The sequence below is a fragment of the Hemiscyllium ocellatum genome, chromosome 13, assembly GCF_020745735.1.
Source record: "Hemiscyllium ocellatum isolate sHemOce1 chromosome 13, sHemOce1.pat.X.cur, whole genome shotgun sequence".
In the NCBI taxonomy this organism is placed as follows: Eukaryota; Metazoa; Chordata; class Chondrichthyes; order Orectolobiformes; family Hemiscylliidae; genus Hemiscyllium; species Hemiscyllium ocellatum.
This window is the reverse complement of record NC_083413.1, coordinates 29,455,239-29,466,133: the sequence shown is the minus strand read 5'-3', so window position 1 is coordinate 29,466,133 and position 10,895 is coordinate 29,455,239.

Genomic DNA, 10,895 nt, shown 5'->3' with positions numbered 1-10,895 from the left:
CTCCCCCACTGTAGGAAAAAGACCTCGGCTATTCACCCCTATCCATCCCTCTCATGATTTTATAAACCTCTATAAGGTCACCCCTCAGCACCTGATCCTACAGAGAAAAAAGCCCCAGCCTATTCAGCCTCTCTCTGAAATTTGAACCCTCCAGTCCCAGCAACATCGTTGTAAATCTTTCTGATTTTTTTTATGTTTAGCAAGTATTTGCATTGAGTGGAATTTTATTGTGGTGGCTTTTGTTTCTACTGCTCACTCACCATCAGTTATTGGATCAGTGGTGCTGGAAGAGCACAGCAGTTCAGGCAGCATCCAACGAGCAGCAAAATCAACGTTTCGGGCAAAAGCCCCGAAACGCCGATTTTGCTGCTCGTTGGATGCTGCCTGAACTGCTGTGGTCTTCCAGCACAACTGATCCAGAATCTGGTTTCCAGCATCTGCAGTCATTGTTTTTACCTACACCATCAGTTATTGATCAGGGAGTGAGCTCTGTGAAATAACTTTCTTTTCACTGCATTATTCCTGTCATTCCTAATTATGGGTAGATACCATGGATTTATCACTGAAGCCATCCACCAGTAAATCATAACCACAAAGAAACATAAAGTTCAGACAGGCTTGCAAATAAATGATCACAGACGTTTAATGGTTATAATATTTTCAGGAGAATTCTGCTGAAATTAATAAAGTTTGGCAGTAGCATTTCCCCATCAACTGTGCTATCAGTCAGCAGAAGGAAGTGGTCAGAAATATTCTAACTTCAAAAGTGTTTATCTTCAGAACTCCACCCAGTAGGTATGTATCATATTGGTCAGCTTGATTTTAACTTTCATTGTGTTCTTTGTAAATTATTTCCTGATACTTCACTCTCAATCTGCTGTGTTGACAGAAACACTTGCCGATTTGTGAAGTTCAATACATTGATCATGTGGTGTCTTGTTGTACGGGCATGCCAGCTCACTAGAATTTGAGCTGCTGCTCTTAATGTAGGGCTTTTCTCATTCACTCGTGGAAATCGCTACTGGCTAGCATTTATTGCTCATCCCTCGAAGGAGGTGGTGAGCTGCCTTCTGGAACCACTGCAGTCCATGTGCGGTAGGTAGGCTCTCATGCCCTCAGGGAGAGAATTCCAGAATTTTGACCCAACAACTGGAAGAAACTATGATATATTTCCAAATAATTTTGGATTCAAATGTGTGGTGAGTGCCTTAGAGGGGGTCTTGGTGGTGGTATTCCCACGTATCTGCTGCCCTTGTCCTAGATAGAAGTGGTCATGGATCTGGAAGCTGCCACCTAAGCTACCGTCTGCAGCGTGTTTATAGAATGTACACATTGCTGCTACTGAGCATTGGTGGTGGAGGGATGTGGATGTTACTGGATGTGTTAGTGGATGTGGACTGTTTTTCCCTGAGTGTTGTTGAAGCTGCATCCAGGCAAGTGTTTAGATTCCCTAGAGCATGGAATCAGGCCTTTCAGCCCAACAAGTCTACTCCAACCATCCGATAAGTAACCCACCTAGACTCATTTCCCTACATTTACCCCGAACTAATGCACCTAACACTATGGGCAATTTAGCATGGCCAATTCACCTGAATTGCTCATCTTTTGGAATGTGGGAGGAAACTGGAGCACTCAGAGGAAACCCCACACAGACACAGGGAGAATGTGCAAACTCCACACTGGGGAGTCAAGTGGTGAGTTATTCACCACAGTATTTCCAGTCTCAGGCCTGTTTTTGTAGCCCCTGTATTTATATGAGGAGTCCAGTTGAGGTTCTTCTCAATGGTAACTCCCAGAATGATCATAGGAGACTCAGTGATGGTAATTCCATTGATTGTCCAGGGATGGGGTTTACACTGTCACTTATTGGATATGGTCATTGTGTTTGGGTGGTGTGAATATTACTTGCCACTTTTCAGCCCTATGCCTGGATATTGTTCAGACCTTGTTGCATTTGAATGTGGATTGCTTTAGTATCGGAGGAGTTGTGAATGATACTGAACAATGTGCAATTAATGGTGGTCATCCCTATTTCTGACCTTATGATGGAGGAAAGATCATTGATGAAGCATTGCTGCCACTGTGCTCTTTTAAGTATGAAGGATAAGGCCTGCTTAATTTTATGCAATAGGAAAATTACTTGCTGGTCTATCTAGAAGAGTCTATTGTGGTTAACAAAATCTAATTTGTTGCATGTTACAATGATAGACATCATCACAAGCAACTTGTGGAGGACTGGTATTATTCCATCAAAATCCTAAGGCGTTTTGCCCATATGACAGCATCAAAGTAGATTATGGCAGTCTTCTGTATTAACCCTTTCAGACATGTATCCTTAAAGTGAGAAGTGTTGTAATGTGGATGTAGGTTTGTTTGCTGAGCTGGAAGGTCCATTTCCAGACGTTTCATCACCCTACTATGTAACATCGCCAGTGGGCCTCAAGCGAAGCACTGTACATGATTCCTGCTTTCTATTTATATGGTTTAGGTTTCTTTGGAAGCATGACATCCAACCAGAACTCTATGAACAAGCACATCAAGTTAAACCCATCCACCTCCCCCCTAAGAAAAAGAACAGGACATGACATCACCACATGAAATGACATCACCACAGGAAATGGCATCACCACAGGAAATGACATCACGAACCCAAAGAAACACAAACATATAAATAGAAAGCAGAAATCATGTACAGTGCTTTGCCTGAGGCCCACTGACGATGTTACCTAGTAGGGTGATGAAACATCTAGAAATGAACCTTCCAGCTCAGTGAGCAAACCTACATCCAGGGTCTCAACCTGAGCTACAAATCTTCTCAAAACTCGCTAAGAAGTGTTGTTTATTAGATTAGAATCTCTTTAGTCACACTATTTTTCCCAGAAATGCATGCTTGAAACAGGAATTTTCCTTTCAAGAATGCAACAGATGCCAGTTTTCACAACAGCTACTTTGCATATCTGTGCTCAAACCCAATGAATCTCTTGTTCACTGATTCAAACAAAGCAAAGAGTAAACACTTACCAAGAATTCTTGATTTCACACAAAAGTAATTATATATCTAAAATGTGTTGCTGCCTGTAAGTGATATTGGTGAAATATAACATGTTGATATTTGGATTTGGATAATTAGAGGTAACAGATTAGAGCAGACACAGAATGAAGACAAATAAAAACTGGTTAACGCCACTAAGATTAGACAATGTCCTATTGTTAAATCAGATCAAGTAATCTGGGATGCAGATACATTCCAGATCAGCTTCTATCATTTCAAAGCTATTTAGTTGTGTACAAATAATTAACATGTTTTACTCTTCAGTATGTATGAATTAGTCAGTACCCCCACACTGATTTCGATGATTAAGAGTGCTTTAAATCATTAGAATTGAGATAGAATGTCTTCACTCAAAAGGTGGTGAATCTTTCAAATTCCCTGCACTGTCAGGCTGTACAGGCTCAGTCATTGAGTGTGTGCAAGCCTGAGATTGATCGATTTCTACTGATTAAAGTTATTAAAGGTTAGACTGGAAGAAAATGGTATTGAAGCAGAACATGAGTGATGACCTTATTGAAGGTTGGAAGGTCTTTGAAGGGCTGAATGGCCTATTCTTGGTTTCCTTTCTTATGTCCTTATAAAGTGAAGAGCAAAGCAAACCAATGTTTTGGAAATAAAATACTTTGCAGATTTCAAAAATACATGTCAAACTGCCTTGAATACGTATTGATTCTCTGCTAGTAATTTTGATAATACCTTTATTGGCATTTGGAAACCGCATAGTGCATGAAAAAGGTCAATGTTCTTTGGCAAACTGTCAATGTTCTCTAGGTGGAAGAATGAGAGGAAATTAGCTGACATATTGAAGTTATATAAATTACATATGAATAGGAGGAGCTGTGTTTTATTCATTTATTCATGGGAGGGGACTACCATTGGCCACGCTAGCATTTATTGCTCATCCCTAATTGCTCAAGGGCAGTTCAATGTCAGTCACATTGCTATATGTCTGAAGTCACATATAGACCTGACCAAGTAGGGATGGCAGATTCTACAAAACAATTTTGTAACTCATTACAATAGAAGATGAGGCCCACTTTCATTTAATTTGAAACCATTTCATTTACTTATATCTGGGGTTACAGGGATATGGTAGGAGGGTGCTGTTCAGAGGGTCGGTGTGGACTGGATGGGCCAAATGGTGTGCTTCCACAATGTAGGGATTCTATGATAGCTGCCTGTGGAATTCCTAATCAGTACCTGAAGCACATCACCAAACTGTTACATTCAAAGAAAATGCATGGACAGCCATATGGTATCTACCAGATGCTATGGTCTAGGTAGTTAACAAAGATACTGATATATAATTTGTTTTTTTTTAGTCTTTTTTGACGTGTATTGGTCAGTTGGAACTCTCTATCTTAATCGTAAAGTTTAGTGAGATATGTCAATTCAAATGCTATGCAAAAAAATTGAATTTGGGAATGTGAGTTCACTGAATTTTGACCAAATAGGTGAGCAAGGAAATTGTCTGTCAAATATTTATATTAACAGATTTGTAAAAAGTAATGACTGGGAGGAGTTGGATACTGTAGATTTATATGCATGCATCAGGTACATGGTTATCTGAAATGATCAGATTTTTACTTACCGCCAATGACTTCCATTTGCTAAAAACATAAAGAAGAGACATGAAGACAAAAAATCCCGACGATAAGTAACATAACAGTGACTGCAATGATTGGAGAAAGACAGACAGTATTCACACAAAGTAAATAGTGGAAAAGGAAGAGAGAACAGAAAGTAAGAGGTGATAGTACCGAAAAATCAGGCAATGAGTTAAGGTACATACAGCAAATGACTAATTGTGGAAAGCAGTGAGCAATGATGGAGACAGCAGATAAAGCTATTTACGTTTCTTTCCATTTTATTTTATCTTCTGCTGATATCTCAAAATATAGCCAGGCCAGTGTTGGAAAGTATCAATAGATACAGCCCGGATGTACCAAATGAGAGCATGACTCAGAGGTTTTTAGCAGCATGTTTTTTTATTACATAATAATCTTATTTTCCCCCTTTCTCCTGTGCTTGCTCTACTGTTTACTTCATTTTGTTAATCAACTGGGTATGCGCAGTTGGAAAAATAAGCTGTGCCATAGCAATATGTCTTTTTCTTGGAGGCTAAAAAAGTAATACAGGTCATTCTGGTCTGCATTTCGGTACACAAATTGGCTGTAACATAGCTGACGAATTATGACACTTAGGGTAATGCGAACTTTCTACTGAATGAGTATAATGATTTTGTATTTGTGGTCTTGTACAGCGCTACTTTCTATAGCAGTTTTCCATAGCCTATACCACAGGGTTGAAGAGGAACACAGCAGCTGTGTTATCGCTGAATGACTGCCGTGTTGGATGTTTCCATTGATGCAATTTCAATTTCAGACAATATATTGAAGGAAGATACTGAGTTGATTCCTTTAAAGAAGTATTTATTAGTAACTGTATCTACATGGTTCCTTACTCTGTTTCCAGCAAGCTAATCCAGTCCTGAGCCTGTGACCACCTGAAAGCTAACTTTGCATGACCAGGAGAACTCGAATAGTCCTAGTTGCTCTGTACCAATCCTGACGGGCTGCTTGCCTCCTGCTGTTCTTCTGATCCCCTGAGGGCCGTATCTATGACAAGCAGCCTATAGTACACCTTTAGAAATGGACAAATTGGCAGCAGAGCTATATCACATTGCCAAAATTGTTAAGTAGACTCGAAGCATACTGTTGGACTGGTTTCACGACTCCTGGTTGGGTCACAAGAGTTGACATTAGCATGAACCAAAACAAAACTTTACTCCTTTGCATTCAGCTTTGGATTCTCTAGATTAAAAGTCAGGCCATTACAAACAGATGCAATGCGATGCTGAACAATTACAGAAAATGTTTATGATTTCTAAAATCACACATGAAAAGTTGATGCTTCCAAAAATAAATTTTAACTTGCAATAAAAATGAACCAGTTTAGTGCCACTACCTCATGTCAATTTTCTGTCTTCTATTGCAGTGACTTTGAATCCTCCCAAATGCGTCAACTCTTGGAGCACTCTGAAAAAATCCCAGGCAGTGAAACAGAGAGATCTACGCTCGGGACAGGGAGCTCCATCACAGCATGTAAAAAGGTAAATAACCTTACCACTTCAACACAAAAGGTACTCTATCTGGGACTTGCAATTGCTTATAGATATCACACAACAGGCAATTGCACAGCTCCAAAAGCAGAATGGGATCCAGCAGCTGACATGTGGTAGAAAGCCTAAAAATTATTTCTGTGAATTACTTAATTGCACTTCATATGAGTTCACAGCATCCATACAGAGATCAGTCTCCAAATGGAATGAAACATTTTTAAAAAGCAGCAGTATGAATCAGCTAATGATTTCCATCATTTGGATATCTCAAGTAACTGATTGCTTTTAACTTGCCCATGATCTTTCACACCATGTATAAATCATGGGATCCCTTCACATAGATGCCAACACTTAACTTCCTTCCAGATATTGGTTATCTGAAAAATTTTAAAGTGATCAGCTTACTCAATTCACTGTAGCTAACAATCAGATTGTAAGTTCATAAAATGACATCAATGCATGTGACAAAGGAAAAGACCAATAAGGCTTTCTTTATAATCAGTCAAAATAAATGAAGAACATATGAAAGGTATAGAGAAAAAGCAAATTAGAATAAAAATATTATTGTTTAAACAAAGCAGAATGGTATCTGTGGTCACACAAAATCATGGCAGTTATGGTGACCATTTTATGACCAAGCACCTCTTGCATCCTTTCCGTTTGGAAAGGTGTAATGAATAAAGGAAAGGTACCTCTCTGACAGTGAGCCTCAGGTCGGCTTCCGATGAGTTCTTGGGATTCCTATGAACTGGGAGCTAAGAGGTAAGTCTCTAAAATTAGAGAAGCATATTGCTCAAACTAACTCTTTCACCATGTTCGTAGAGCTTCAGGAAGGTGGTGGGCGGGTCAGTGAAAGTAGTGGAGATGACTGAAGATAGGAGCAATTCAGTGAGGGATGATTTAAACCATCCGGGTGGGGATATTAACGCAAGTGAAAACGAAGGAGAGAGGGTAAACATAGAAGTAGGGTCTCAAACAGGGAGGCAGAGGTGGTCTGTGAAGCTGGTTGGACCAAGTTGTGGACTTCAATCAGGATGTTGGATGGACAGAGCTACTCATTCTAGGAACAAAATCTGATTCTGAGTGGTGTTATAGACTAGGCCAGACCACTCAAAACATTCATAAGCAGGCAACCCAGACCATAACTTTGCAATTTGTTTTGGTGAGAGTACAGTGAAATTTGTCCAGAGTAAGTTAGCGAGGTTGACTACCAGGTTAAAAACAGACAAAATGGCATTCACAAAATTACACAACGAAACACAAAGAACAGAATAAAGAAACGCCTAGAGAACTCAGTCTATCCAAACTAGACTTAATTATGCTGTTCTGAAATACACAACATCCCAAAAAGTAACCCCCCTTTAAAACACAGTACAAAAAAGAGTCAGATGCTTACAGGTTGAAGTTAGAAGGGCAGAAGAGAGAGTTTCCACCAATGAGCTCCCAACTAGTTCAGGACTGAACTAAACTGCTCAGCTGGAGAGATGACCACTGCCCATTCATTATGCAGGTCACTTCTAAAACATGACCACTTTGACCTGAAGTCTCACCTGTTTGCATATAAACAAAAGGCCTCTCAAAACCCTTTTCATCTCTGTACCAAACTAGTCTGATCGGAGCCCTGCCTGGTTTATTGCCCCTCTGAGAAAAAGCAAGGACAGAGTTTACTTGAGTCAAGTTACAGCTTTAGCAAAAAATAAATACTAGCTTTGTGACAGTGGGAGCTAAACAAGAATCTGGAGGCTTAACAAAATACAATTTCTTCAAATTGTGTTTTCACCTCCTTCTAAATGGTGCAGCTTTATGGTTTCAGGAGAAGTAGAGGGAGGCTGGTTACAGTTCTAGGTGCTTACATTCTTTCAGTTAATGAACTCTTGATTTGGGATCCCTGAGGGCACCATCAGGTTCAGGACGTAGATTTGCTCGCTGAGCTGGAAGGTTTAATTTCCGATGTTTTGTCACCATATCAGGTAACATATTCAGTGAGCCTCCGGATGAAGCACTGCTGGTGTTTCCTGCTTCCTGCTCAGACCCCATGAGTCGTCAGACCCCTTGGCATCATGGTAGCCCACAAACCCACCAACACACTAAAACAGCAGCTAATGAACTTGAAAAACCCTATACAGACAAGCAAAACTAATGTAATTTACAAAATACCACGCAAGCACTGTAACAAACACTACATTGGACAAACAGGTAGAAAACTAGGCACCAGGATACATGAACACCAACTAGCCACAAAACTACATGACCCTCTCTCACTAGTATCCTTACATACAGATAAGGATGGACACCACTCAACTGGGACAATACATCCATCCTAGGACAAGCAAAACAGAGATATGCTCGAGAATTCCTAGAGGCATGGCATTCCAACTGGAACTCTTTCAACAAAAACCTTAACTGGACCCCATTTGCCACCCCCTGAGAAAAAGAACAGGATTGCCACAGAAAATGACATCACTAACCAAAGGAAACCCCAAACATATAAATAGAAAGCAGTAAATACCAGTAGTGCTTCGTCTGGAGGCTCACTGAAGATGTTACCTAGTATGGTGACGAAACGTCTGAAAATGAAGCTCAGTGAGCAAACCTACATCCAGAACCTCAACCTGAGCAACAAATCTTCTCAAAACTTGCTACCATCAGGTTCAGCCGCATCTTGACCAGTGCCAGGGACAATCAGGCCATTAGGAGATGGAGCATTATGGTTAAGAAGGGCAAAAGTGAAATGGGAAAGACCAGGAATGCCTTGAGGTAAAAGCTCACTCCTGTGTCTCCTTTCATCATCATTCATCTGTCAGCAACGATTCAACCCTACCATTCTGCTGGGAGCAGCTTGCTGAAGAGTCAACAGGTAAACCGTTTCTCACCCAATTTTCTATGTCTGTCACATAGGCATCTGAAATCCAAACAACTGTGCTCAAGGACTCCTTGGACTCTTTGAGAATTTTCCATAGCTGATCATCCCACTCTGAGCCCGAGTTTGCCACAGAATCATAGAGATGTACAGTATAAAAACAGACTCTTTGGTCCAACTCGTCCATGCCGACCACATATCTGAAACTAATCTAGTCCCATTTGCCAGCACTTGGCCCATATCCCTCTTAAACCTTTCCTATTCATATATCCATCCAGATGCCTTTTTGATGTTATAATTGTAGCAGTCTCCACCATTTCCTCTGGCAGCTCATTCCATACCAGCATAACCTTTTGTGTGAAAACATTGCCCCTTAGGTCTCTTTAAATCTTTCTCCTCTCACCCTAAATCTATAGTCTCTAGTTCTGGATTCTCCCATCCCACAGAAAATACTTTGTCTATTTACCCTATCCATGCCCCTCATGATTTCATAAACCACTGTAAAGTCACCCCTCAGCCTTCAATGCTCCAGGGAAAACAGCCCCAGCCTAAGCAGCCTCTCCCTATAGCTGAAACCCTCCAACACTGGCAACATTTTTGTAAATCTTTTCTGAACCCTTTCAAGTTTCACAACATTCTTCCAATAGGAAGGAGACCAGAATTGCATGCAATATTCTGAAAGTGGCCTAACCACTGTCCTGTGCAGCCACAACATGACCTCCCAACTCCTCTCCTCATTGTTCTGACCAATAAAATAAAGCATACCAAATGCCTTCTTCACTATCCTATCTATTTGTGACTCACTTTCAAGGAACTATGAACCTGCACTCCAAGGTCTCTTTGTTCAGCAGCACTCCACAGGACCTTTCCATTAATTGTATAAGTTCTGCCCTGATTTGCCTTTCCAAAATGCAGCACCTCACATTTATCTAAATTAAACCCATTGGCCCATCTGATAAAGATCCCATTGTACTCTAAGGTAACCTTCTTTGCTGTCCACTGTCATCTGCAAACATATTAACTATACTTCCTATATTCACATCCAAATCATTTATATAAATGATGAAAAGCAACAAACCCAGCACCGATCCTTGTGGCACACCACTGGTCACAGGCCTCCAGTCCGAAAGGCAACCCTCCACCACCACCCTCTGTCTTCTACCTTCAAGCCAGTTCTGTATCCAAATGGCTAGTTCTCCCTATATTCCATATGATCTAACCTTGCTAATCAGTCTATCATGAGGGATCTCAGTGAACGCCTTACTGAAGTCAATACAGATCACCACTCTGCCCTCATCAATCCTCTTTGTTACTTCTTCAAAAAACTCAGTCAAGTTAGTGAGACATGTTTTCCCACGCACAAAGCCATGATGACTATCCCTAATCAGTCCTTGCCTTTCCAAATACTTGTAAATCCTGTCCCTCAGGATTCCCTCCAATTTACCCATTGCCAATGTCAGACTCACTGGTCTATAGTTCATGTTCTTTCTAGTTCTCTTAATTCTGTCATGATTGCATTGCAGTTGTACCTTTATTGCACTGTTCTGGAGAGTGTATGTGGTGCATTTGTTAGTACCCAGTTAAGATGTAAATGCAATTCTGTTTCTCAATCATAACCTCTCAGGTTCAGCATCTTCAATAATTGCAAAGCTTGGAGTGTTTTTATTCTCTGGAAACAAATAAGGGGAGAAGCCCTCCTTGAAACCTGTAACATTATAACAGCACTAAACAGGATAAACATAGGAAGGATGTCCCTGGTCACCAGGTTGTCCAAAACCTGGGGTCATGTTCTTGGGATGAAGGATAGGTTATTAAGGATTGAGATGAGGAGAGATTTCTTCACCCAGAAACTAGAGAGCTTG